The sequence below is a fragment of the Mobula birostris genome, chromosome 10 (assembly GCF_030028105.1).
Source record: "Mobula birostris isolate sMobBir1 chromosome 10, sMobBir1.hap1, whole genome shotgun sequence".
NCBI lineage: Eukaryota > Metazoa > Chordata > Chondrichthyes > Myliobatiformes > Myliobatidae > Mobula > Mobula birostris.
Window position 1 is genome coordinate 53,767,991 of NC_092379.1, and position 27,712 is coordinate 53,795,702.

Below are 27,712 nucleotides of genomic sequence, written 5' to 3' on the forward strand. Positions count from 1 at the left end.
CACTTGATTATGAGTTGTTGAAAACTTGTTTCATGGCTCTGCTCAGCAAGACAAAAAAGTGGTTGTCTCATTGCATACAATGGTTTCACATTAGCAATAAGTTACATTTCTATATTACACCAAAGTACTGAGTGAAAACCTAATGGAAACATCTAAATTTAACTTTCCACATGATTCTGAGTTGTATAAAACTATTTTCATGCGTCTGCTCAGCAAGACTAAAAAGTGCTTGTCTCATTGCTTACAATGGTTTGACAAAAGCAATAGTATAAATTTCAGTTTTCCACCAAAGTACTGAGTGCAAACCTAATGGAAACATTTTAAGTTAACTTTCCACATGATTCTGAGTTGTTTAAAACTTGTTTCATGCCTCTGCTCAGCAAGACAAAAAAGTGGTTTCCTCAGTGCATAGAATGCTTTGACAGTACCAATAGTATTCATTTTAGTTTTCCATCAAAGCACTGAGTGGAAACCAAATGGAAACATATTAAAATGACTTTCCACATGACTCTGAGTTGTGTAAAATTTGTTTCATGCCTCTACTCTGAACAACAAAAAAGTGGTTTTCTCAGTGCACTCAATGTTTTGACATTACCAATAGTATAAATTTCAGTTTTCCACCAAAATACTGAGTGCAAACCTAATGGAAACATTTTAAATTAACTTTTCCACCTGATTCTGAGTTGTAAAAAACTAGTTTCAACGCTCTGCTCAGGAAGACAACAATGTGGTTTTCTCAGTGCATACAATGCTATGACATTACGAATAGTTTACATTTCTATTTTACACCAAAGTACTGAGTGGAAACATAATGGAAACATCTTAAATTAAATTTCCACATGATTCTGAGTTGTTTGAAACTTGTTTCATGCCTCTGCTCAGCAAGACAACAAAGTGGTTTTCTCAGTGCATACAGTGCTTTGACATTACCAACAGTATACATTTCAGGTTTTCATCAAAGTACTGAGTGGAGACCAAATGGAAACATCTTAAATTAACTTTCCACATGACTCTGAGTTGTGTAAAACTTGTTTCATGCCTCTAATGTGCAAGACAAAAAAGTGGTTTTCTCAGTGCTCTCAAAGTTTTAACATTACCAGCAGTATACATTTCAGTTTTCCATCAAAGTAGTGAGTGCAAACCTAATGGAAATATCTAAAGATAAATTTCCAGATGATTCTGAGTTGTATAAAACTAGTTTCATGCCTCTCCTCAGCAAGACAAAAAAGTGGTTTTCTCAGTGCATACAAAGCTTTGACAATAGCAATCATATACATTTCAGTTTTCCACCAAAGTACTGAGTGCAAACCTAATGGAAACATTTTAAGTTAACTTTCCACATGATTCTGATTTGTGTAAAACTTGTTTCATGCCTCTACTCTGCAAGAGAAAAAAGTGGTTTTCTCAGTGCACTCAGTGTTTGACATTACCAGTAGTATACATTTCAGTTTTCCATCAAAGTACTGAGTGCAAACCTAATGGAAACATCTAAAGTTAACTTTCCACATGATTCTGAGTTGTATAAAACTAGTTTCATGCCTCTGCTCAGCAAGACAAAAAAGTGGTTTTCTCATTGCATACAATGCTTTGACAATGGCAAGAGTATACATTTCAGTTTTCCACCAAAGTAATGAGTTCAAACCTAATGGAAACATTTTAAATTAACTTTCCACATGATTCTGAGTTGTTTAAAACTTGTTTCATGCCTCTGCTCAGCAAGACAAAAAAGTGGTTTTCTCAGTTTATACAATACTTTGACAATAGCAATAGTATACATTTCAGTTTTCCACCAAAGTACTGAGTGCAAACCTAATGGAAACATTTTAAGTTAACTTTCCACATGATTCTGAGTTGTTTAAAACTTGTTTCATGGCTCTGCTCAGCAAGACACAAAAGTGGTTTACTCAGTGAATACAATGCTTTGACATTACCAACAGTATACATTTAGGTTTTCCATTAAAGTACTGAGTGCCAACATAATGGAAACATCTAAAGTTAACTTTCCACATGATTCTGAGTTGTATCAAACTAGTTTCATGGCTCTGCTCAGCAAGACAAAAAAGTGGTTTTCTCAGTGCCTACAATGCTTTCACAAAAGCAATCTTATACATTTCAGTTTTCAACAAAAGAACTCAGTGCAAACCTAATGGAAACATTTTAAGTTATCTTTCCACATGATTCTGAATTGTTTAAAACTTGTTTCATGCCTCTGCTCAGCAAGACAAAAAAGTGGTTGTCTCATTGCATACAATGGTTTCACATTAGCAATAAGTTACATTTCTATATTACACCAAAGTACTGAGTGAAAACCTAATGGAAACATCTAAATTTAACTTTCCACATGATTCTGAGTTGTATAAAACTATTTTCATGCGTCTGCTCAGCAAGACTAAAAAGTGCTTGTCTCATTGCTTACAATGGTTTGACAAAAGCAATAGTATAAATTTCAGTTTTCCACCAAAGTACTGAGTGCAAACCTAATGGAAACATTTTAAGTTAACTTTCCACATGATTCTGAGTTGTTTAAAACTTGTTTCATGCCTCTGCTCAGCAAGACAAAAAAGTGGTTTCCTCAGTGCATAGAATGCTTTGACAGTACCAATAGTATTCATTTTAGTTTTCCATCAAAGCACTGAGTGGAAACCAAATGGAAACATATTAAAATAACTTTCCACATGACTCTGAGTTGTGTAAAATTTGTTTCATGCCTCTACTCTGAACAACAAAAAAGTGGTTTTCTCAGTGCACTCAATGTTTTGACATTACCAATAGTATAAATTTCAGTTTTCCACCAAAATACTGAGTGGAAACCTAATGGAAACATTTTAAATTAACTTTTCCACCTGATTCTGAGTTGTAAAAAACTAGTTTCAACGCTCTGCTCAGGAAGACAACAATGTGGTTTTCTCAGTGCATACAATGCTATGACATTACGAATAGTTTACATTTCTATTTTACACCAAAGTACTGAGTGGAAACATAATGGAAACATCTTAAATTAAATTTCCACATGATTCTGAGTTGTTTGAAACTTGTTTCATGCCTCTGCTCAGCAAGACAACAAAGTGGTTTTCTCAGTGCATAAAATGCTTTGACATTACCAACAGTATACATTTCAGTTTTCCATCAAAGTACTGATTGCAAACTAATGGAAACATCTCAACTTAACTTTCCACATGATTCTGAGTTGTATAAAACTAGTTTCATGCATCTGTTCAGCAAGACAAAAAAGTGGTTTTCTCAGTGTCTACAATACTTTGACAAAAGCAATCGTATACATTTCAGTTTTCCACAAAAGAACTGAGTGCAAACCTGATGGAAACATTTTAAGTTAACTTCCACATGATTTTGATTTGTTTAAAACTTGTTTCATGCCTCTGCTCAGCAAGACAAAAAAGCGGTTGTCTCATTGCATACAATGCTTTGTCAATAGCAATAGTATATATTTCAGTTTTCCAGCAAAGTACTGAGTGCAAACCTAATGGAAACTTCTGAAGTTAACTTTCCACATGATTCTGAGTTGTTTAAAAGTTGTTTCATGGCTCTGCTCAGCAAGACAAAAAAGTGGTTTTCTCAGTGCATAAAATGCTTTGACAATAGCAATAGTATACATTTCAGTTTTCCAGCAAAGTACTAAGTGCAAACCTAATGGAAACATTTCAAATTAACTTTCTCCATGATTCTGAGTTGTCTAAAACTTGTTTCATGCCTCTGCTCAGCAAGACAAAAAAGTGGTTGTCTCATTGCAGACAATGCTTTGTCAATAGCAATAGTATACATTTCAGTTTTCCAGCAAAGTACTGAGTGCAAACCTAATGGAAACATTTTAAATCAACTTTCTCCATGATTCTGAGTTGTCAAAAACTTGTTTCATGCCTCTGCTCAGTAAGACAGCAAAGTGGTTTTCTCAGTGCATACAATGCTTTGACATTCCCAACAGTATACATTTCACTTTTCCATCAAAGTACTGATTGGAAACCTAATGGAAACATCTCAACTTAACTTTCCACATGATTCTGAGTTGTATAAAACTAGTTTCATGGCTCTGCTCAGCAAGACAAAAAAGTGGTTTTCTCAGTGCCTACAATGCTATGACAATAGCAATAGTATACATTTCAGTTTTCCACCAAAGTACTGAGTGCAAACCTAATGGAAACATTTCAAATTAACTTTCTCCATGATTCTGAGTTGTCTAAAACTTGTTTCATGCCTCTGCTCAGCAAGACAGCAAAGTGGTTTTCTCAGTGCATACAATGATTTGACATTCCCAACAGTATACATTTCACTTTTCCATCAAAGTACTGATTGCAAACCTAATGGAAACATCTCAACTTAACTTTCCACATGATTCTGAGTTGTATAAAACTAGTTTCATGCATTTGTTCAGCAAGACAAAAAAAGTGGTTTTCTCAGTGTCTACAATGCTTTGACAAAAGCAATCGTATACATTTCAGTTTTCCACAAAAGAACTGAGTGCAAACCTGATGGAAACATTTTAAGTTAACTTTCCACATGATTCTGAGTTCTTTCAAACTTGTTTCATGCCTCTGCTCAGCAAGACAAAAAAGTGGTTGTCTGATTGCAGACAATTCTTTGTCAATAGCAATAGTATGCATTTCAGTTTTCCAGCAAAGTACTGAGTGCAAACCTAATGGAAACTTCTAAAGTTAACTTTCCACATGATTCTGAGTTGTTTAAAAGTTGTTTCATGGCTCTGCTCAGCAAGACAAAAAAGTGGTTTTCTCAGTGCATAAAATGCTTTGACAATAGCAATAGTATACATTTCAGTTTTCCAGCAAAGTACTGAGTGCAAACCTAATGGAAACATTTTAAATCAACTTTCTCCATGATTCTGAGTTGTCTAAAACTTGTTTCATGCCTCTGCTCAGCAAGACAGCAAAGTGGTTTTCTCAGTGCCTACAATGCTATGACAGTAGCAATAGTATTCATTTCAGTTTTCCACCAAAGTACTGAGTGCAAACCTAATGCAAACATTTCAAATTAACTTTCTCCATGATTCTGAGTTGTCTAAAACTTGTTTCATGCCTCTGCTCAGCAAGAGAGCAAAGTGGTTTTCTCAGTGCATACAATGCTTTGACATTCCCAACAGTATACCTTTCAGTTTTCCATCAAAGTACTGATTGCAAACCTAATGCAAACATCTAAAGTTAACTTTCCACATGATTCTGAGTTGTATAAAACTAGTTTCATGCATCTGTTCAGCAAGACAAAAAAGTGGTTTTCTCAGAGTCTACAATGCTTTGACAAAAGCAATCGTATATATTTCAGTTTTCCACAAAAGAACTGAGTGCAAACCTGATGGAAACATTTTAAGTTAACTTTCCACATGATTCTGAGCTGTCTAAAACTTGTTTCATGCCTCTGCTCAGCAAGACAAAAAAGTGGTTGTCTCTTTGCAGACAATGCTTTGTCAATAGCAATAGTGTACATTTCAGTTTTCCAGCAAAGTACTGAGTGCAAACCTAATGGAAACATCTAAAGTGAACTTTCCACATGATTCTGAGTTGTATAAAACTAGTTTCATGCATCTGCTCAGCAAGACAAAAAAGTGGTTTTCTCAGTGCATACAATGCTTTGACATTACCAACAGTATACATTTAGGTTTTCCATCAAAGTACTGAGTGCAAACCTAATGGAAACATCTGAAGTTAACTTTCCATATGATTCTGAGTTGTATAAAACTAGTTTCATGGCTCTGCTCAGCAAGACAAAGAAGTGGTTTTCTCAGTGCCTACAATGCTATGACAATAGCAATAGCATACATTTCAGTTTTCCACCAAAGTACTGACTGCAAACCTAATGGAATCTTTTTAAATTAACTTTCCACATGATTCTGAGTTGTTTAAAACTTGTTTCATGCCATTCTGAGTTGTTTAAAACTTGTTTGATGGCTCTGCTCAGCAAGACAAAAAAGTCGTTTTCTCAGTGCATAAAATGCTTTGACAATAGCAATAGTATACATTTCAGTTTTCCACCAAAGTACTGAGTGCAAACCTAATGGAAACATTTTAAATTAACTTTCTCCATGATTCTGAGTTGTCTAAAACTTGTTTCATGCCTCTACTCAGCAAGACAGCAAAGTGGTTTTCTCACTGCATACAATACTTTGACATTCCCAACAGTATACATTTCAGTTTCCCATCAAAGTACTGATTGCAAACCTAATGGAAACATCTCAACTTTACTTTCCACATGATTCTGAGTTGTATAAAACTAGTTTCATGGCTCTGCTCAGCAAGACAAAAAAGTGGTTTTCTCAGTGCCTACAATGCTTTGACAATAGCAATAGTATACATTTCAGTTTTCCACAAAACAACTGAGTGCAAGCCTAATGGAAACATTTTAAGTTAAGTTTCCACATGATTCTGAATTGTATAAAACTAGTTTCATGCCTCTGCTCAGCAAGACAAAAAAGTGTTTTTCTCAGCGCATACAATGCTTTGACAATAGCAATAGAAAACATTTCAGTTTTTCACCAAAGTACTCATTGCAAACCTAACGGAAACATCTTAACTTAACTTTCCACATGATTCTGAGTTGTATAAAACTTGTTTACTGGCTCTGCTCAGCAAGAGAACAAAGTGGTTTTCTCAGTGCTTACAATGCTGTGACAATAGCAATAGTATACATTACAGTTTTCCAGCAAAGTACTGAGTGCAAACCTAATGGAAACATCTAAAGTTAACTTTCCACATGATTCTGAGTTGTATAAAACTAGTTTCATGGCTCTGCTCAGCAAGACAAAAAAGTGGTTTTCTCAGTGCCTACTATGCTTTGACAAAAGCAATCGTATACATTTCAGTTTTGCACAAAAGAACTGAGTGCAAACCTAATGGAAACATCTTAACTTAACTTTCCACATGATTCTGAGTTGTATAAAACTTGTTTTATTGCTCGCCTCAGCAAGACAAAAAAGTGGTTTTCTCAGTGCATACAATGCTTTGACATTACCAACAGTATACATTTAGGTTTTCCATCAAAGGACTGATTGCAAAACTAATGGAAACATCTAAAGTTAACTTTCCACATGATTCTGAGTTGTATAAAACTAGTTTCATGCCTCTGCTCAGCAAGACAAAAAAGTGGTTTTCTCAGTGCCTACAAGGCTTTGACAATAGCAATAGTATACATTTCAGTTTTCCACCAAAGTACAGAGTGCAAACCTAATGGAAACATCTAAAGTTAACTTTCCACATGATTCTGAGTTGTATAAAACTAGTTTCATGCCTCTCTGCTCAGCAACACGAAAAAGTGTTTTTCTCAGTGCTTACAATGGTTTTGACAATAGCAATAGTATACATTTCAGTTTTCCACCGAAGTACTGAGTGCAAACCTAATGGAAACATTTTAAATTAACTTTCTACATGATTCTGAGTTGTCTGAAACTTGTTTCATGCCTCTGCTCAGCAAGACAACTAAGTGGTTTTCTCAGTGCATACAATGCTTTGACATTACCAGCAGTATACATTTCAGTTTTCCATTAAAGTACTGATTGGAAACGAAATGGAAACGCCTTAAATTAACTTGCCACATGACTCTGAGTTGTGTAAAACTTGTTTCACGCCTCGACTCTGCAAGAGAAAAAAGTGGTTTTCTCAGTGCACTCAGTGATTGACATTACCAGCAGTATACATTTAGGTTTTCCATCAAAGTACTGAGGGCAAACCTCAAGGAAACATCTAAAGTTAACTTTCCACATGATTCTGAGTTGTTTAAAACTTGTTTCATGGCTCTGCTCAGCAAGACAAAAACGTGGATGTCTCAGTGCATAGAATGCTTTGACAGTACCAATAGTATACATTTCTGTTTTCCACCAAATTAATGAGTTCAAACCTAATGGAAACATCTACAGTTAACTTTCCACATGATTCTGAGTTGTTTAAAACTTGTTTCATGGCTCTGCTCAGCAAGACAAAAAAGTGGTTTTCTCAGTGCATACAATGGTTTCACATTAGCAATAAGTTACATTTCTATATTACACCAAAGTACTGAGTGAAAACCTAATGGAAACATCTAAATTTAACTTTCCACATGATTCTGAGTTGTATAAAACTATTTTCATGCGTCTGCTCAGCAAGACTAAAAAGTGCTTGTCTCATTGCTTACAATGGTTTGACAAAAGCAATAGTATAAATTTCAGTTTTCCACCAAAGTACTGAGTGCAAACCTAATGGAAACATTTTAAGTTAACTTTCCACATGATTCTGAGTTGTTTAAAACTTGTTTCATGCCTCTGCTCAGCAAGACAAAAAAGTGGTTTCCTCAGTGCATAGAATGCTTTGACAGTACCAATAGTATTCATTTTAGTTTTCCATCAAAGCACTGAGTGGAAACCAAATGGAAACATATTAAAATGACTTTCCACATGACTCTGAGTTGTGTAAAATTTGTTTCATGCCTCTACTCTGAACAACAAAAAAGTGGTTTTCTCAGTGCACTCAATGTTTTGACATTACCAATAGTATAAATTTCAGTTTTCCACCAAAATACTGAGTGCAAACCTAATGGAAACATTTTAAATTAACTTTTCCACCTGATTCTGAGTTGTAAAAAACTAGTTTCAACGCTCTGCTCAGGAAGACAACAATGTGGTTTTCTCAGTGCATACAATGCTATGACATTACGAATAGTTTACATTTCTATTTTACACCAAAGTACTGAGTGGAAACATAATGGAAACATCTTAAATTAAATTTCCACATGATTCTGAGTTGTTTGAAACTTGTTTCATGCCTCTGCTCTGAACAACAAAAAAGTGGTTTTCTCAGTGCACTCAATGTTTTGACATTACCAATAGTATAAATTTCAGTTTTCCACCAAAATACTGAGTGCAAACCTAATGGAAACATTTTAAATTAACTTTTCCACCTGATTCTGAGTTGTAAAAAACTATTTTCAACGCTCTGCTCAGGAAGACAACAATGTGGTTTTCTCAGTGCATACAATGCTATGACATTACGAATAGTTTACATTTCTATTTTACACCAAAGTACTGAGTGGAAACATAATGGAAACATCTTAAATTAAATTTCCACATGATTCTGAGTTGTTTGAAACTTGTTTCATGCCTCTGCTCAGCAAGACAACAAAGTGGTTTTCTCAGTGCATACAGTGCTTTGACATTACCAACAGTATACATTTCAGGTTTTCATCAAAGTACTGAGTGGAGACCAAATGGAAACATCTTAAATTAACTTTCCACATGACTCTGAGTTGTGTAAAACTTGTTTCATGCCTCTAATGTGCAAGACAAAAAAGTGGTTTTCTCAGTGCTCTCAAAGTTTTAACATTACCAGCAGTATACATTTCAGTTTTCCATCAAAGTAGTGAGTGCAAACCTAATGGAAATATCTAAAGATAAATTTCCAGATGATTCTGAGTTGTATAAAACTAGTTTCATGCCTCTCCTCAGCAAGACAAAAAAGTGGTTTTCTCAGTGCATACAAAGCTTTGACAATAGCAATCATATACATTTCAGTTTTCCACCAAAGTACTGAGTGCAAACCTAATGGAAACATTTTAAGTTAACTTTCCACATGATTCTGATTTGTGTAAAACTTGTTTCATGCCTCTACTCTGCAAGAGAAAAAAGTGGTTTTCTCAGTGCACTCAGTGTTTGACATTACCAGTAGTATACATTTCAGTTTTCCATCAAAGTACTGAGTGCAAACCTAATGGAAACATCTAAAGTTAACTTTCCACATGATTCTGAGTTGTATAAAACTAGTTTCATGCCTCTGCTCAGCAAGACAAAAAAGTGGTTTTCTCATTGCATACAATGCTTTGACAATGGCAAGAGTATACATTTCAGTTTTCCACCAAAGTAATGAGTTCAAACCTAATGGAAACATTTTAAATTAACTTTCCACATGATTCTGAGTTGTTTAAAACTTGTTTCATGCCTCTGCTCAGCAAGACAAAAAAGTGGTTTTCTCAGTTTATACAATACTTTGACAATAGCAATAGTATACATTTCAGTTTTCCACCAAAGTACTGAGTGCAAACCTAATGGAAACATTTTAAGTTAACTTTCCACATGATTCTGAGTTGTTTAAAACTTGTTTCATGGCTCTGCTCAGCAAGACACAAAAGTGGTTTACTCAGTGAATACAATGCTTTGACATTACCAACAGTATACATTTAGGTTTTCCATTAAAGTACTGAGTGCCAACATAATGGAAACATCTAAAGTTAACTTTCCACATGATTCTGAGTTGTATCAAACTAGTTTCATGGCTCTGCTCAGCAAGACAAAAAAGTGGTTTTCTCAGTGCCTACAATGCTTTCACAAAAGCAATCTTATACATTTCAGTTTTCAACAAAAGAACTCAGTGCAAACCTAATGGAAACATTTTAAGTTATCTTTCCACATGATTCTGAATTGTTTAAAACTTGTTTCATGCCTCTGCTCAGCAAGACAAAAAAGTGGTTTTCTCAGAGCATACAATGCTTTGACAATAGCAATAGTATACATTACAGATTTCCAGCAAAGTACTGAGTGCAAACCTAATGGAAACATCTGAAGTTAACTTTCCACATGATTCTGAGTTGTATAAAACTAGTTTCATGGCTCTGCTCAGCAAGACAAAAAAGTGGTTTTCTCAGTGCCTACAATGCTATGACAATAGCAATAGTATACATTTCAGTTTTCCACCCAAGTACTGAGTGCAAACCTAATGGAAACTTTTTAAATTAACTTTGCACATGATTCTGAGTTGTTTAAAACCTGTTTCATGCCATTCTGAGTTGTTTAAAACTTGTTTCATGCCTCTGCTCAGCAAGACCAAAAAGTGGTTCTCTCATTGCATACAATGCTTTGACAATAGCAATAGTATACATTTCAGTTTTCCACCAAACTACTGAGTGCAAAACTAATGGAAACATTTTAAATTAACTTTCCACATGATTCTGAGTTGTGTAAAACTTGTTTCATGCCTCTAGTCTGCAGGACAAAAAAGTGGTTTTCTCAGTGCACTCAGTGTTTGACATTACCAGCAGTATACATTTCAGTTTTCCATCAAAATATTGAGTGCAAACCTAATGGAAACATCTAAAGTTAACTTTCCACTTGATTATGAGTTGTTAAAAACTTGTTTCATGGCTCTGCTCAGCAAGACAAAAAAGTGGTTGTCTCATTGCATACAATGGTTTCACATTAGCAATAGTATAAATTTCAGTTTTCCACCAAAGTACTGAGTGCAAACCTAATGGAAACATTTTAAGTTAACTTTCCACATGATTCTGAGTTGTATAAAACTTGTTTCATGGCTCTGCTCAGCAAGACAAAAAACTGGTTGTCTCATTGCATACAATGCTTTGACAATAGCAATAGTATACACTTCAGTTTTCCAGCAAAGTGCTGAGTGCAAACCTAATGGAAACATTTTAAGTTAACTTTCCACATGATTCTGAGTTGTTTAAAACTTGTTTCATGCCTCTGCTCAGCAAGACAAAAAAGTGGTTTTCTCAGTGCTTAGAATGCTTCGACAGTACAATAGTATACATTTCAGTTTTCCACCAAAGTACTGAGTTGAAACCTAATGGAAACATTTTAAATTAACTTTCTACATGATTCTGAGTTGTCTAAAACTTGTTTCATGCGTCTGCCTAGCAAGACAACAAAGTAGTTTTCTCGGAGCATAAAATGCTTTGACATTACCAACAGTATACATTTCAGTTTTCCATCAAAGTACTGAGTGGAAACGAAATGGAAACATCTTAAATTAACTTTCCACATGACTCTGAGTTGTGTAAAACTTGTTTCATGCCTTTACTCTGCAAGACAAAAAAGTGGTTTTCTCAGTGCACTCTGTGTTTGACATTACCAGCAGTATACAATTCAGTTTTACATCAAAGTAGTGAGTGCACACCTTACGGAAATATCTAAATTTAACTTTCCACATGATTCTGAGCTGTATAAAACTATTTTCATGGGTCTGCTCAGCAAGACTAAAAAGTGCTTGTCTCATTGCTTACAATGGTTTGACAAAAGCAATAGTATAAATTTCAGTTTTCCACCAAAGTACTCAGTGCAAACCTAATGGAAACATTTTAAGTTAACTTTCCACATGATTCTGAGTTGTTTAAAACTTGTTTCATGCCTCTGCTCAGCAAGACAAAAAAGTGGTTTTCTCAGTGCATAGAATGCTTTGACAGTACCAATAGTATTCATTTTAGTTTTCCATCAAAGCACTGAGTGGAAACCAAATGGAAACATATTAAAATAACTTTCTAGATGACTCTGAGTTGTGTAAAATTTGTTTCATGCCTCTACTCTGAACAACAAAAAAGTGGTTTTCTCAGTGCACTCAATGTTTTGACATTACCAATAGTATAAATTTCAGTTTTCCACCAAAATACTGAGTGCAAACCTAATGGAAACATTTTAAATTAACTTTTCCACCTGATTCTGAGTTGTAAAAAACTAGTTTCAACGCTCTGCTCAGGAAGACAACAATGTGGTTTTCTCAGTGCATACAATGCTATGACATTACGAATAGTTTACATTTCTATTTTACACCAAAGTACTGAGTGGAAACCTAATGGAAACATCTTAAATTAAATTTCCACATGTTTCTGAGTTGTTTAAAACTTGTTTCATGCCTCTGCTCAGCACGACAACAAAGTGGTTTTCTCAGTGCATACAATGCTTTGACATTACCAACAGTATACATTTCAGTTTTCCATCAAAGTACTGAGTGGAAACCAAATGGAAACATCTTAAATTAACTTTCCACATGACTCTGAGTTGTGTAAAACTTGTTTCATGCCTTTACTCTGCAAGACAAAAAAGTGGTTTTCTCAGTGCACTCTGTGTTTGACATTACCAGCAGTATATAATTCAGTTTTACATCAAAGTAGTGAGTGCAAACCTTACGGAAATATCTAAAGATAACTTTCCACATGATTCTGACATGTATAAAACTAGTTTCATGGCTCTGCTCAGCAAGACAAAAAAGTGGTTTTCTCAGTGCATACAATGCTTTGACATTCCCAACAGTATACCTTTCAGTTTTCCATCAAAGTACTGATTGCAAACTAATGGAAACATCTCAACTTAACTTTCCACATGATTCTGAGTTGTATAAAACTAGTTTAATGCATCTGTTCAGCAAGACAAAAAAGTGGTTTTCTCAGTGTCTACAATGCTTTGACAAAAGCAATCGTATACATTTCAGTTTTCCACAAAAGAACTGAGTGCAAACCTGATGGAAACATTTTAAGTTAACTTTCCACATGATTTTGATTTGTTTAAAACTTGTTTCATGCCTCTGCTCAGCAAGACAAAAAAGTGGTTGTCTCATTGCATACAATGCTTTGTCAATAGCAATAGTATATATTTCAGTTTTCCATCAAAGTACTGATTGCAAACCTAATGCAAACATCTAAAGTTAACTTTCCACATGATTCTGAGTTGTATAAAACTAGTTTCATGCATTTGTTCAGCAAGACAAAAAAGTGGTTTTCTCAGTGTCTACAATGCTTTGACAAAAGCAATCGTATACATTTCAGTTTTCCACAAAAGAACTGAGTGCAAACCTGATGGAAACATTTTAAGTTAACTTTCCACATGATTCTGAGTTCTTTCAAACTTGTTTCATGCCTCTGCTCAGCAAGACAAAAAAGTGGTTGTCTGATTGCAGACAATTCTTTGTCAATAGCAATAGTATACATTTCAGTTTTCCAGCAAAGTACTGAGGGCAAACCTAATGGAAACTTCTAAAGTTAACTTTCCACATGATTCTGAGTTGTTTAAAAGTTGTTTCATGGCTCTGCTCAGCAAGACAAAAAAGTGGTTTTCTCAGTGCATAAAATGCTTTGACAATAGCAATAGTATAAATTTCATTTTTCCAGCAAAGTACTGAGTGCAAACCTAATGGAAACATTTTAAATCTACTTTCTCCATGATTCTGAGTTGTCTAAAACTTGTTTCATGCCTCTGCTCAGCAAGACAGCAAAGTGGTTTTCTCAGTGCCTACAATGCTATGACAATAGCAATAGTATACATTTCAGTTTTCCACCAAAGTACTGAGTGCAAACCTAATGGAAACATTTCAAATTAACTTTCTCCATGATTCTGAGTTGTCTAAAACTTGTTTCATGCCTCTGCTCAACAAGACAGCAAAGTGGTTTTCTCAGTGCATACAATGCTTTGACATTCCCAACAGTATACCTTTCAGTTTTCCATCAAAGCACTGATTGCAAACCTAATGCAAACATCTAAAGTTAACTTTCCACATGATTCTGAGTTGTATAAAACTAGTTTCATGCATCTGTTCAGCGACAAAAAAGTGGTTTTCTCAGAGTCTACAATGCTTTGACAAAAGCAATCGTATACATTTCAGTTTTCCACAAAAGAACTGAGTGCAAATCTGATGGAAACATTTTAAGTTAACTTTCCACATGATTCTGAGTTGTCTAAAACTTGTTTCATGCCTCTGCTCAGCAAGACAAAAAAGTGGTTGTCTCATTGCAGACAATGCTTTGTCAATAGCAATAGTATACATTTCAGTTTTCCAGCAAACTACTGAGTGCAAACCTAATGGAAACATCTAAAGTTAACTTTCCACATGATTCTGAGTTGTATAAAACTAGTTTCATGCATCTGCTCAGCAAGACAAAAAAGTGGTTTTCTCAGTGCATACAATGCTTTGACATTACCAACAGTATACATTTAGGTTTTCCATCGAAGTCCTGAGTGCAAACCTAATGGAAACATCTGAAGTTAACTTTCCACATGATTCTGAGTTGTATAAAACTAGTTTCATGGCTTTGCTCAGCAAGACAAAGAAGTGGTTTTCTCAGTGCCTACAATGCTATGACAATAGCAATAGTATACATTTCAGTTTTCCACCAAAGTACTGACTGCAAACCTAATGGAAACTTTTTAAATTAACTTTCCACATGATTCTGAGTTGTTTAAAACTTGTTTCATGCCATTCTGAGTTGTTTAAAACTTGTTTCATGGCTCTGCTCAGCAAGACAAAAAAGTGGTTTTCTCAGTGCCTACAATGCTTTCACAATAGCAATAGTATACATTTCAGTTTTCCACAAAAGAACTGAGTGCAAGCCTAATGCAAACATTTTAAGTTAACTTTCCACATGATTCTGAATTGTATAAAACTTGTTTCATGCCTCTACTCAGCAAGACAAAAAAGTTTTTGTCTCATTGCATAGAATGCTTTGTCAATAGCAATAGTATACATTTCAGTTTTCCACCAAAGTACTGAGTGCAAACCTAATGGAAACATCTACAGTTAACTTTCCACATGATTCTGAGTTGTATAAAACTAGTTTCATGCCTCTGCTCAGCAAGACAAAAAAGTGGTTTTCTCAGTGCATACAATGCTTTGACATTACCAACAGTATACATTTAGGTTTTCCATCAAAGTACTGAGTGCAAACCTAATGGAAACATCTGAAGTTAACTTTCCACATGATTCTGTTGTATAAAACTAGTTTCATGGCTCTGCTCAGCAAGACAAAAAAGTGGTTTTCTCAGTGCCTACAATGCTTTCACAAAAGCAATCTTATACAGTTCAGTTTTACACAAAAGAACTGAGTGCAAACCTAATGGAAACATTTTAATTTAACTTTCCACATGATTCTGAGTTGTATAAAACTTGTTTCATGGCTCTGCTCAGCAAGACAAAAAAGTGTTTTTCTCAGTGCATACAAAGCTTTGACAATAGCAATAGTATACATTTCAGTTTTTCACCAAAGTACTCAGTGCAAACCTAACGGAAACATCTTAACTTAACTTTCCACATGATTCTGAGTTGTATAAAACTTGTTTACTGGCTCTGCTCAGCAAGAGAACAAAGTGGTTTTCTCAGTGCTTACAATGCTTTGACATTACCAATAGTATACATTTCAGTTTTCCACCAAAGTACTGATTGCAAACCTAGTGGAAACATCTCAACTTAACTTTCCACATGATTCTGAGTTGTATAAAACTAGTTTCATAGCTCTGCTCAGAAAGAGAAAAAAGTGGTTTTCTCAGTGCCTACAATGCTATGACAATAGCAATAGTATACATTTCAGTTTTCCACCAAAGTACTGAGTGCAAACCTAATGGAAACTTTTTAAATTAACTTTCCACATGAGTCTGAGTTGTTTAAAACTTGTTTCATGCCTGTGCTCAGCAAGGCAAAAAAGTGGTTTTCTCAGAGTTTACAATGCTGTGACAATAGCAATAGTATACATTACAGTTTTCCAGCAAAGTACTGAGTGCAAACCTAATGGAAACATCTAAAGTTAACTTTCCACATGATTCTGAGTTGTATAAAACTAGTTTCATGGCTCTGCTCAGCAAGACAAAAAAGTGGTTTTCTCAGTGCCTACTATGCTTTGACAAAAGCAATCGTATACATTTCAGTTTTCCACAAAAGAACTGAGTGCAAACCTAATGGAAACATCTTAACTTAACTTTCCACATGATTCTGAGTTGTATAAAACTTGTTTTATTGCTCTGCTGAGCAAGACAAAAAAGTGGTTTTCTCAGTGCATACAATGCTTTGACATTAGCAACAGTATGCATTTAGGTTTTCCATCAAAGGACTGATTGCAAACCTAATGGAAACATCTAAAGTTAACTTTCCACATGATTCTGAGTTGTATAAAACTAGTTTCATGCCTCTGCTCAGCAAGACAAAAAAGTGGTTTTCTCAGTGCCTACAAGGCTTTGACAATAGCAATAGTATACATTTCAGTTTTCCAACGAAGTACTGAGTGCAAACCTAATGGAAACATTTTAAATTAACTTTCTCCATGATTCTGAGTTGTCTAAAACTTGTTTCATGCCTCTGCTCAACAAGACAGCAAAGTGGTTTTCTCAGTGCATACAATGCTTTGACATTCCCAACAGTATACCTTTCAGTTTTCCATCAAAGCACTGATTGCAAACCTAATGCAAACATCTAAAGTTAACTTTCCACATGATTCTGAGTTGTATAAAACTAGTTTCATGCATCTGTTCAGCAAGACAAAAAAGTGGTTTTCTCAGAGTCTACAATGCTTTGACAAAAGCAATCGTATACATTTCAGTTTTCCACAAAAGAACTGAGTGCAAATCTGATGGAAACATTTTAAGTTAACTTTCCACATGATTCTGAGTTGTCTAAAACTTGTTTCATGCCTCTGCTCAGCAAGACAAAAAAGTGGTTGTCTCATTGCAGACAATGCTTTGTCAATAGCAATAGTATACATTTCAGTTTTCCAGCAAACTACTGAGTGCAAACCTAATGGAAACATCTAAAGTTAACTTTCCACATGATTCTGAGTTGTATAAAACTAGTTTCATGCATCTGCTCAGCAAGACAAAAAAGTGGTTTTCTCAGTGCATACAATGCTTTGACATTACCAACAGTATACATTTAGGTTTTCCATCGAAGTCCTGAGTGCAAACCTAATGGAAACATCTGAAGTTAACTTTCCACATGATTCTGAGTTGTATAAAACTAGTTTCATGGCTTTGCTCAGCAAGACAAAGAAGTGGTTTTCTCAGTGCCTACAATGCTATGACAATAGCAATAGTATACATTTCAGTTTTCCACCAAAGTACTGACTGCAAACCTAATGGAAACTTTTTAAATTAACTTTCCACATGATTCTGAGTTGTTTAAAACTTGTTTCATGCCATTCTGAGTTGTTTAAAACTTGTTTCATGGCTCTGCTCAGCAAGACAAAAAAGTGGTTTTCTCAGTGCCTACAATGCTTTCACAATAGCAATAGTATACATTTCAGTTTTCCACAAAAGAACTGAGTGCAAGCCTAATGGAAACATTTTAAGTTAACTTTCCACATGATTCTGAATTGTATAAAACTTGTTTCATGCCTCTACTCAGCAAGACAAAAAAGTTTTTGTCTCATTGCATAGAATGCTTTGTCAATAGCAATAGTATACATTTCAGTTTTCCACCAAAGTACTGAGTGCAAACCTAATGGAAACATCTAAAGTTAACTTTCCACATGATTCTGAGTTGTATAAAACTAGTTTCATGCCTCTGCTCAGCAAGACAAAAAAGTGGTTTTCTCAGTGCATACAATGCTTTGACAACACCAACAGTATACATTTAGGTTTTCCATCAAAGTACTGAGTGCAAACCTAATGGAAACATCTGAAGTTAACTTTCCACATGATTCTGTTGTATAAAACTAGTTTCATGGCTCTGCTCAGCAAGACAAAAAAGTGGTTTTCTCAGTGCCTACAATGCTTTCACAAAAGCAATCTTATACATTTCAGTTTTACACAAAAGAACTGAGTGCAAACCTAATGGAAACATTTTAATTTAACTTTCCACATGATTCTGAGTTGTATAAAACTTGTTTCATGGCTCTGCTCAGCAAGACAAAAAAGTGTTTTTCTCAGTGCATGCAAAGCTTTGACAATAGCAATAGTATACATTTCAGTTTTTCACCAAAGTACTCAGTGCAAACCTAACGGAAACATCTTAACTTAACTTTCCACATGATTCTGAGTTGTATAAAACTTGTTTACTGGCTCTGCTCAGCAAGAGAACAAAGTGGTTTTCTCAGTGCTTACAATGCTTTGACATTACCAATAGTATACATTTCAGTTTTCCACCAAAGTACTGATTGCAAACCTAGTGGAAACATCTCAACTTAACTTTCCACATGATTCTGAGTTGTATAAAACTAGTTTCATAGCTCTGCTCAGAAAGAGAAAAAAGTGGTTTTCTCAGTGCCTACAATGCTATGACAATAGCAATAGTATACATTTCAGTTTTCCACCAAAGTACTGAGTGCAAACCTAATGGAAACTTTTTAAATTAACTTTCCACATGAGTCTGAGTTGTTTAAAACTTGTTTCATGCCTGTGCTCAGCAAGGCAAAAAAGTGGTTTTCTCAGAGTTTACAATGCTGTGACAATAGCAATAGTATACATTACAGTTTTCCAGCAAAGTACTGAGTGCAAACCTAATGGAAACATCTAAAGTTAACTTTCCACATGATTCTGAGTTGTATAAAACTAGTTTCATGGCTCTGCTCAGCAAGACAAAAAAGTGGTTTTCTCAGTGCCTACTATGCTTTGACAAAAGCAATCGTATACATTTCAGTTTTCCACAAAAGAACTGAGTGCAAACCTAATGGAAACATCTTAACTTAACTTTCCACATGATTCTGAGTTGTATAAAACTTGTTTTATTGCTCTGCTGAGCAAGACAAAAAAGTGGTTTTCTCAGTGCATACAATGCTTTGACATTAGCAACAGTATGCATTTAGGTTTTCCATCAAAGGACTGATTGCAAACCTAATGGAAACATCTAAAGTTAACTTTCCACATGATTCTGAGTTGTCTAAAACTTGTTTCATGCCTCTGCTCAACAAGACAGCAAAGTGGTTTTCTCAGTGCATACAATGCTTTGACATTCCCAACAGTATACCTTTCAGTTTTCCATCAAAGCACTGATTGCAAACCTAATGCAAACATCTAAAGTTAACTTTCCACATGATTCTGAGTTGTATAAAACTAGTTTCATGCATCTGTTCAGCAAGACAAAAAAGTGGTTTTCTCAGAGTCTACAATGCTTTGACAAAAGCAATCGTATACATTTCAGTTTTCCACAAAAGAACTGAGTGCAAATCTGATGGAAACATTTTAAGTTAACTTTCCACATGATTCTGAGTTGTCTAAAACTTGTTTCATGCCTCTGCTCAGCAAGACAAAAAAGTGGTTGTCTCATTGCAGACAATGCTTTGTCAATAGCAATAGTATACATTTCAGTTTTCCAGCAAACTACTGAGTGCAAACCTAATGGAAACATCTAAAGTTAACTTTCCACATGATTCTGAGTTGTATAAAACTAGTTTCATGCATCTGCTCAGCAAGACAAAAAAGTGGTTTTCTCAGTGCATACAATGCTTTGACATTACCAACAGTATACATTTAGGTTTTCCATCGAAGTACTGAGTGCAAACCTAATGGAAACATCTGAAGTTAACTTTCCACATGATTCTGAGTTGTATAAAACTAGTTTCATGGCTTTGCTCAGCAAGACAAAGAAGTGGTTTTCTCAGTGCCTACAATGCTATGACAATAGCAATAGTATACATTTCAGTTTTCCACCAAAGTACTGACTGCAAACCTAATGGAAACTTTTTAAATTAACTTTCCACATGATTCTGAGTTGTTTAAAACTTGTTTCATGCCATTCTGAGTTGTTTAAAACTTGTTTCATGGCTCTGCTCAGCAAGACAAAAAAGTGGTTTTCTCAGTGCCTACAATGCTTTCACAATAGCAATAGTATACATTTCAGTTTTCCACAAAAGAACTGAGTGCAAGCCTAATGGAAACATTTTAAGTTAACTTTCCACATGATTCTGAATTGTATAAAACTTGTTTCATGCCTCTACTCAGCAAGACAAAAAAGTTTTTGTCTCATTGCATAGAATGCTTTGTCAATAGCAATAGTATACATTTCAGTTTTCCACCAAAGTACTGAGTGCAAACCTAATGGAAACATCTAAAGTTAACTTTCCACATGATTCTGAGTTGTATAAAACTAGTTTCATGCCTCTGCTCAGCAAGACAAAAAAGTGGTTTTCTCAGTGCATACAATGCTTTGACAACACCAACAGTATACATTTAGGTTTTCCATCAAAGTACTGAGTGCAAACCTAATGGAAACATCTGAAGTTAACTTTCCACATGATTCTGTTGTATAAAACTAGTTTCATGGCTCTGCTCAGCAAGACAAAAAAGTGGTTTTCTCAGTGCCTACAATGCTTTCACAAAAGCAATCTTATACATTTCAGTTTTACACAAAAGAACTGAGTGCAAACCTAATGGAAACATTTTAATTTAACTTTCCACATGATTCTGAGTTGTATAAAACTTGTTTCATGGCTCTGCTCAGCAAGACAAAAAAGTGTTTTTCTCAGTGCATACAAAGCTTTGACAATAGCAATAGTATACATTTCAGTTTTTCACCAAAGTACTCAGTGCAAACCTAACGGAAACATCTTAACTTAACTTTCCACATGATTCTGAGTTGTATAAAACTTGTTTACTGGCTCTGCTCAGCAAGAGAACAAAGTGGTTTTCTCAGTGCTTACAATGCTTTGACATTACCAATAGTATACATTTCAGTTTTCCACCAAAGTACTGATTGCAAACCTAGTGGAAACATCTCAACTTAACTTTCCACATGATTCTGAGTTGTATAAAACTAGTTTCATAGCTCTGCTCAGAAAGAGAAAAAAGTGGTTTTCTCAGTGCCTACAATGCTATGACAATAGCAATAGTATACATTTCAGTTTTCCACCAAAGTACTGAGTGCAAACCTAATGGAAACTTTTTAAATTAACTTTCCACATGAGTCTGAGTTGTTTAAAACTTGTTTCATGCCTGTGCTCAGCAAGGCAAAAAAGTGGTTTTCTCAGAGTTTACAATGCTGTGACAATAGCAATAGTATACATTACAGTTTTCCAGCAAAGTACTGAGTGCAAACCTAATGGAAACATCTAAAGTTAACTTTCCACATGATTCTGAGTTGTATAAAACTAGTTTCATGGCTCTGCTCAGCAAGACAAAAAAGTGGTTTTCTCAGTGCCTACTATGCTTTGACAAAAGCAATCGTATACATTTCAGTTTTCCACAAAAGAACTGAGTGCAAACCTAATGGAAACATCTTAACTTAACTTTCCACATGATTCTGAGTTGTATAAAACTTGTTTTATTGCTCTGCTGAGCAAGACAAAAAAGTGGTTTTCTCAGTGCATACAATGCTTTGACATTAGCAACAGTATGCATTTAGGTTTTCCATCAAAGGACTGATTGCAAACCTAATGGAAACATCTAAAGTTAACTTTCCACATGATTCTGAGTTGTCTAAAACTTGTTTCATGCCTCTGCTCAACAAGACAGCAAAGTGGTTTTCTCAGTGCATACAATGCTTTGACATTCCCAACAGTATACCTTTCAGTTTTCCATCAAAGCACTGATTGCAAACCTAATGCAAACATCTAAAGTTAACTTTCCACATGATTCTGAGTTGTATAAAACTAGTTTCATGCATCTGTTCAGCAAGACAAAAAAGTGGTTTTCTCAGAGTCTACAATGCTTTGACAAAAGCAATCGTATACATTTCAGTTTTCCACAAAAGAACTGAGTGCAAATCTGATGGAAACATTTTAAGTTAACTTTCCACATGATTCTGAGTTGTCTAAAACTTGTTTCATGCCTCTGCTCAGCAAGACAAAAAAGTGGTTGTCTCATTGCAGACAATGCTTTGTCAATAGCAATAGTATACATTTCAGTTTTCCAGCAAACTACTGAGTGCAAACCTAATGGAAACATCTAAAGTTAACTTTCCACATGATTCTGAGTTGTATAAAACTAGTTTCATGCATCTGCTCAGCAAGACAAAAAAGTGGTTTTCTCAGTGCATACAATGCTTTGACATTACCAACAGTATACATTTAGGTTTTCCATCGAAGTACTGAGTGCAAACCTAATGGAAACATCTGAAGTTAACTTTCCACATGATTCTGAGTTGTATAAAACTAGTTTCATGGCTTTGCTCAGCAAGACAAAGAAGTGGTTTTCTCAGTGCCTACAATGCTATGACAATAGCAATAGTATACATTTCAGTTTTCCACCAAAGTACTGACTGCAAACCTAATGGAAACTTTTTAAATTAACTTTCCACATGATTCTGAGTTGTTTAAAACTTGTTTCATGCCATTCTGAGTTGTTTAAAACTTGTTTCATGGCTCTGCTCAGCAAGACAAAAAAGTGGTTTTCTCAGTGCCTACAATGCTTTCACAATAGCAATAGTATACATTTCAGTTTTCCACAAAAGAACTGAGTGCAAGCCTAATGGAAACATTTTAAGTTAACTTTCCACATGATTCTGAATTGTATAAAACTTGTTTCATGCCTCTACTCAGCAAGACAAAAAAGTTTTTGTCTCATTGCATAGAATGCTTTGTCAATAGCAATAGTATACATTTCAGTTTTCCACCAAAGTACTGAGTGCAAACCTAATGGAAACATCTAAAGTTAACTTTCCACATGATTCTGAGTTGTATAAAACTAGTTTCATGCCTCTGCTCAGCAAGACAAAAAAGTGGTTTTCTCAGTGCATACAATGCTTTGACAACACCAACAGTATACATTTAGGTTTTCCATCAAAGTACTGAGTGCAAACCTAATGGAAACATCTGAAGTTAACTTTCCACATGATTCTGTTGTATAAAACTAGTTTCATGGCTCTGCTCAGCAAGACAAAAAAGTGGTTTTCTCAGTGCCTACAATGCTTTCACAAAAGCAATCTTATACATTTCAGTTTTACACAAAAGAACTGAGTGCAAACCTAATGGAAACATTTTAATTTAACTTTCCACATGATTCTGAGTTGTATAAAACTTGTTTCATGGCTCTGCTCAGCAAGACAAAAAAGTGTTTTTCTCAGTGCATACAAAGCTTTGACAATAGCAATAGTATACATTTCAGTTTTTCACCAAAGTACTCAGTGCAAACCTAACGGAAACATCTTGACTTAACTTTCCACATGATTCTGAGTTGTATAAAACTTGTTTACTGGCTCTGCTCAGCAAGAGAACAAAGTGGTTTTCTCAGTGCTTACAATGCTTTGACATTACCAATAGTATACATTTCAGTTTTCCACCAAAGTACTGATTGCAAACCTAGTGGAAACATCTCAACTTAACTTTCCACATGATTCTGAGTTGTATAAAACTAGTTTCATAGCTCTGCTCAGAAAGAGAAAAAAGTGGTTTTCTCAGTGCCTACAATGCTATGACAATAGCAATAGTATACATTTCAGTTTTCCACCAAAGTACTGAGTGCAAACCTAATGGAAACTTTTTAAATTAACTTTCCACATGAGTCTGAGTTGTTTAAAACTTGTTTCATGCCTGTGCTCAGCAAGGCAAAAAAGTGGTTTTCTCAGAGTTTACAATGCTGTGACAATAGCAATAGTATACATTACAGTTTTCCAGCAAAGTACTGAGTGCAAACCTAATGGAAACATCTAAAGTTAACTTTCCACATGATTCTGAGTTGTATAAAACTAGTTTCATGGCTCTGCTCAGCAAGACAAAAAAGTGGTTTTCTCAGTGCCTACTATGCTTTGACAAAAGCAATCGTATACATTTCAGTTTTCCACAAAAGAACTGAGTGCAAACCTAATGGAAACATCTTAACTTAACTTTCCACATGATTCTGAGTTGTATAAAACTTGTTTTATTGCTCTGCTGAGCAAGACAAAAAAGTGGTTTTCTCAGTGCATACAATGCTTTGACATTAGCAACAGTATGCATTTAGGTTTTCCATCAAAGGACTGATTGCAAACCTAATGGAAACATCTAAAGTTAACTTTCCACATGATTCTGAGTTGTATAAAACTAGTTTCATGCCTCTGCTCAGCAAGACAAAAAAGTGGTTTTCTCAGTGCCTACAAGGCTTTGACAATAGCAATAGTATACATTTCAGTTTTCCACCAAAGTACTGAGTGCAAACCTAATGGAAACATTTTAAATTAACTTTCTACATGATTCTGAGTTGTCTAAAACTTGTTTCATGCCTCTGCTCAGCAAGACAACTAAGTGGTTTTCTCAGTGCATACAATGCTTTGACATTACCAACAGTATACATTTCAGTATTCCATTAAAGTACTGATTGGAAACGAAATGGAAACGCCTTAAATTAACTTGCCACATGACTCTGAGTTGTGTAAAACTTGTTTCACGCCTCGACTCTGCAAGAGAAAAAAGTGGTTTTCTCAGTGCACTCAGTGTTTGACATTACCAGCAGTATACATTTAGGTTTTCCATCAAAGTACTGAGGACAAACCTCAAGGAAACATCTAATGTTAACTTTCCACATGATTCTGAGTTGTTTAAAACTTGTTTCATGGCTCTGCTCAGCAAGACAAAAACGTGGATGTCTCAGTGCATAGAATGCTTTGACAGTACCAATAGTATACATTTCTGTTTTCCACCAAAGTACTGATTGCAAACCTAATGGAAACATTTTAAATTTACTTTCTAGATGATTCTGAGTTGTTTAAAACTTGTTTCATGTCTCTGCTCAGCAAGACAAAAAAGTGGATGTCCCAGTGCATAGAATGCTTTGACAGTACCAACAGTATACATTTCAGTTTTCCATCAAAGTACTGAGTGGAAACCAAATGGAAACTTCTTAAATTAAATTTCCACATGACTCTGAGTTGTGTAAAACTTGTTTCATGCCTCTACTCTGCAAGACAAAATAGTGGTTTTCTTATTGCCTAGAATGCTTTGACAATGGCAAGAGTATACATTTCAGTTTTCCACCAAATTAATGAGTTCAAACCTAATGGAAACATCTACAGTTAACTTTCCACATGATTCTGAGTTGTTTAAAACTTGTTTCATGCCTCTGCTCAGCACGAGAACAAAGTGGTTTTCTCAGTGCATACAATGCTTTGACATTACCAACAGTATACATTTCAGTTTTCCATCAAAGTACTGAGTGGAAACCAAATGGAAACATCTTAAATTAACTTTCCACATGACTCTGAGTTGTGTAAAACTTGTTTCATGCCTTTACTCTGCAAGACAAAAAAGTGGTTTTCTCAGTGCACTCTGTGTTTGACATTACCAACAGTATATAATTCAGTTTTACATCAAAGTAGTGAGTGCAAACCTTACGGAAATATCTAAAGATAACTTTCCACATGATTCTGAGTTGTATAAAACTTGATTCATGCCTCTGCTCAGCAAGACCAAAAAGTGGTTCTCTCATTGCATACAATGCTTTGACAATAGCAATAGCATACATTTCAGTTTTCTACCAAACTACTGAGTGCAAAACTAATGGAAACATTTTAAATTAACTTTCCACATGATTCTGAGTTGTGTAAAACTTGTTTCATGCCTCTAGTCTGCAAGACAAAAAAGTGGTTTTCTCAGTGCACTCAGTGTTTGACATTACCAGCAGTATACATTTCAGTTTTCCATCAAAGTACTGAGTGCAAACCTAATGGAAACATCTAAAGTTAACTTTCCACTTGATTATGAGTTGTTGAAAACTTGTTTCATGGCTCTGCTCAGCAAGACAAAAAAGTGGTTGTCTCATTGCATACAATGGTTTCACATTAGCAATAAGTTACATTTCTATTTTACACCAAAGTACTGAGTGGAAACCTAATGGAAACATCTAAATTTAACTTTCCACATGATTCTGAGTTGTATAAAACTATTTTCATGCGTCTGCTCAGCAAGACTAAAAAGTGCTTGTCTCATTGCATACAATGTTTTGACAAAAGCAATAGTATACATTTCAGTTTTCCACCAAAGTACTGAGTGCAAACCTAATGGAAACATTTTAAGTTAACTTTCCACATGATTCTGAGTTGTTTAAAACTAGTTTCATGGCTCTGGTCAGCAAGACAAAAAAGTGGTTTTCTCAGTGCATAGAATGCTTCGACAGTACAATAGTACGCATTTCAGTTTTCCACCAAAGTACTGAGTGCAAACCTAATGGAAACATTTTAAATTAACATTCCACATGGTTCGCAGTTGTAAAAAACTAGTTTCATGCCTCTGCTCAGCAAGACAAATAAGTGGTTTGCTCAGTGCATATACTGCTATGACATTATCAATAGTTTACATTTCTATTTTACACCGACGTACTGCGTGGAAACCTAATGGAAACATCTTAAGTTAACTTTCCACTTGATTCTGAGTTGTATAACACTTGTTTCAGGCTCTGCTCAGCAAGACAAAAAACTGGTTGGCTCATTGCATACAATGCTTTGACAATAGCAATAGTATACACTTCAGTTTTCCAGCAAAGTGCTGAGTGCAAACCTAATGGAAACATTTTAAGTTAACTTTCCACATGATTCTGAGTTGTTTAAAAACTTGTTTCATGCCTCTGCTCAGCAAGACAAAAAAGTGGTTTTTCTCAGTGCTTAGAATGCTTCGACAGTACAATAGTATACATTTCAGTTTTTCACCAAAGTACTGAGTTGAAACCTAATGGAAACATTTTAAATTAACTTTCTACATGATTCTGAGTTGTCTGAAACTTGTTTCATGCGTCTGCCTAGCAAGACAACAAAGTAGTTTTCTCAGAGCATAAAATGCTTTGACATTACCAACAGTATGCATTTCAGTTTTCCATCAAAGTACTGAGTGGAAACGAAATGGAAACATATTAAATTAACTTTCCACATGACTCTGAGTTGTGTAAAACTTGTTTCATGCCTTTACTCTGCAAGACAAAAAAGTGGCTTTCTCAGTGCACTCTGTGTTTGACATTACCAGCAGTATATAATTCAGTTTTACATCAAAGTAGTGAGTGCAAACCTTACGGAAATATCTAAAGATAACTTTCCACATGATTCTGAGTTGTATAAAACTTGATTCATGCCTCTGCTCAGGAAGACCAAAAAGGTTCTCTCATTGCATACAATGCTTTGACAATAGCAATAGTATACATTTCAGTTTTCCACCAAACTACTGAGTGCAAAACTAATGGAAACATTTTAAGTTAACTTTCCACATGATTCTGAGTTGTTTAAAACTTGTTTCATGCCTCTGCTCAGCAACACAAAAAAGTGGTTTTCTCAGTGCACTCTGTGTTTGACATTACCAGCAGTATATAATTCAGTTTTACATCAAAGTAGTGAGTGCAAACCTTACGGAAATATCTAAA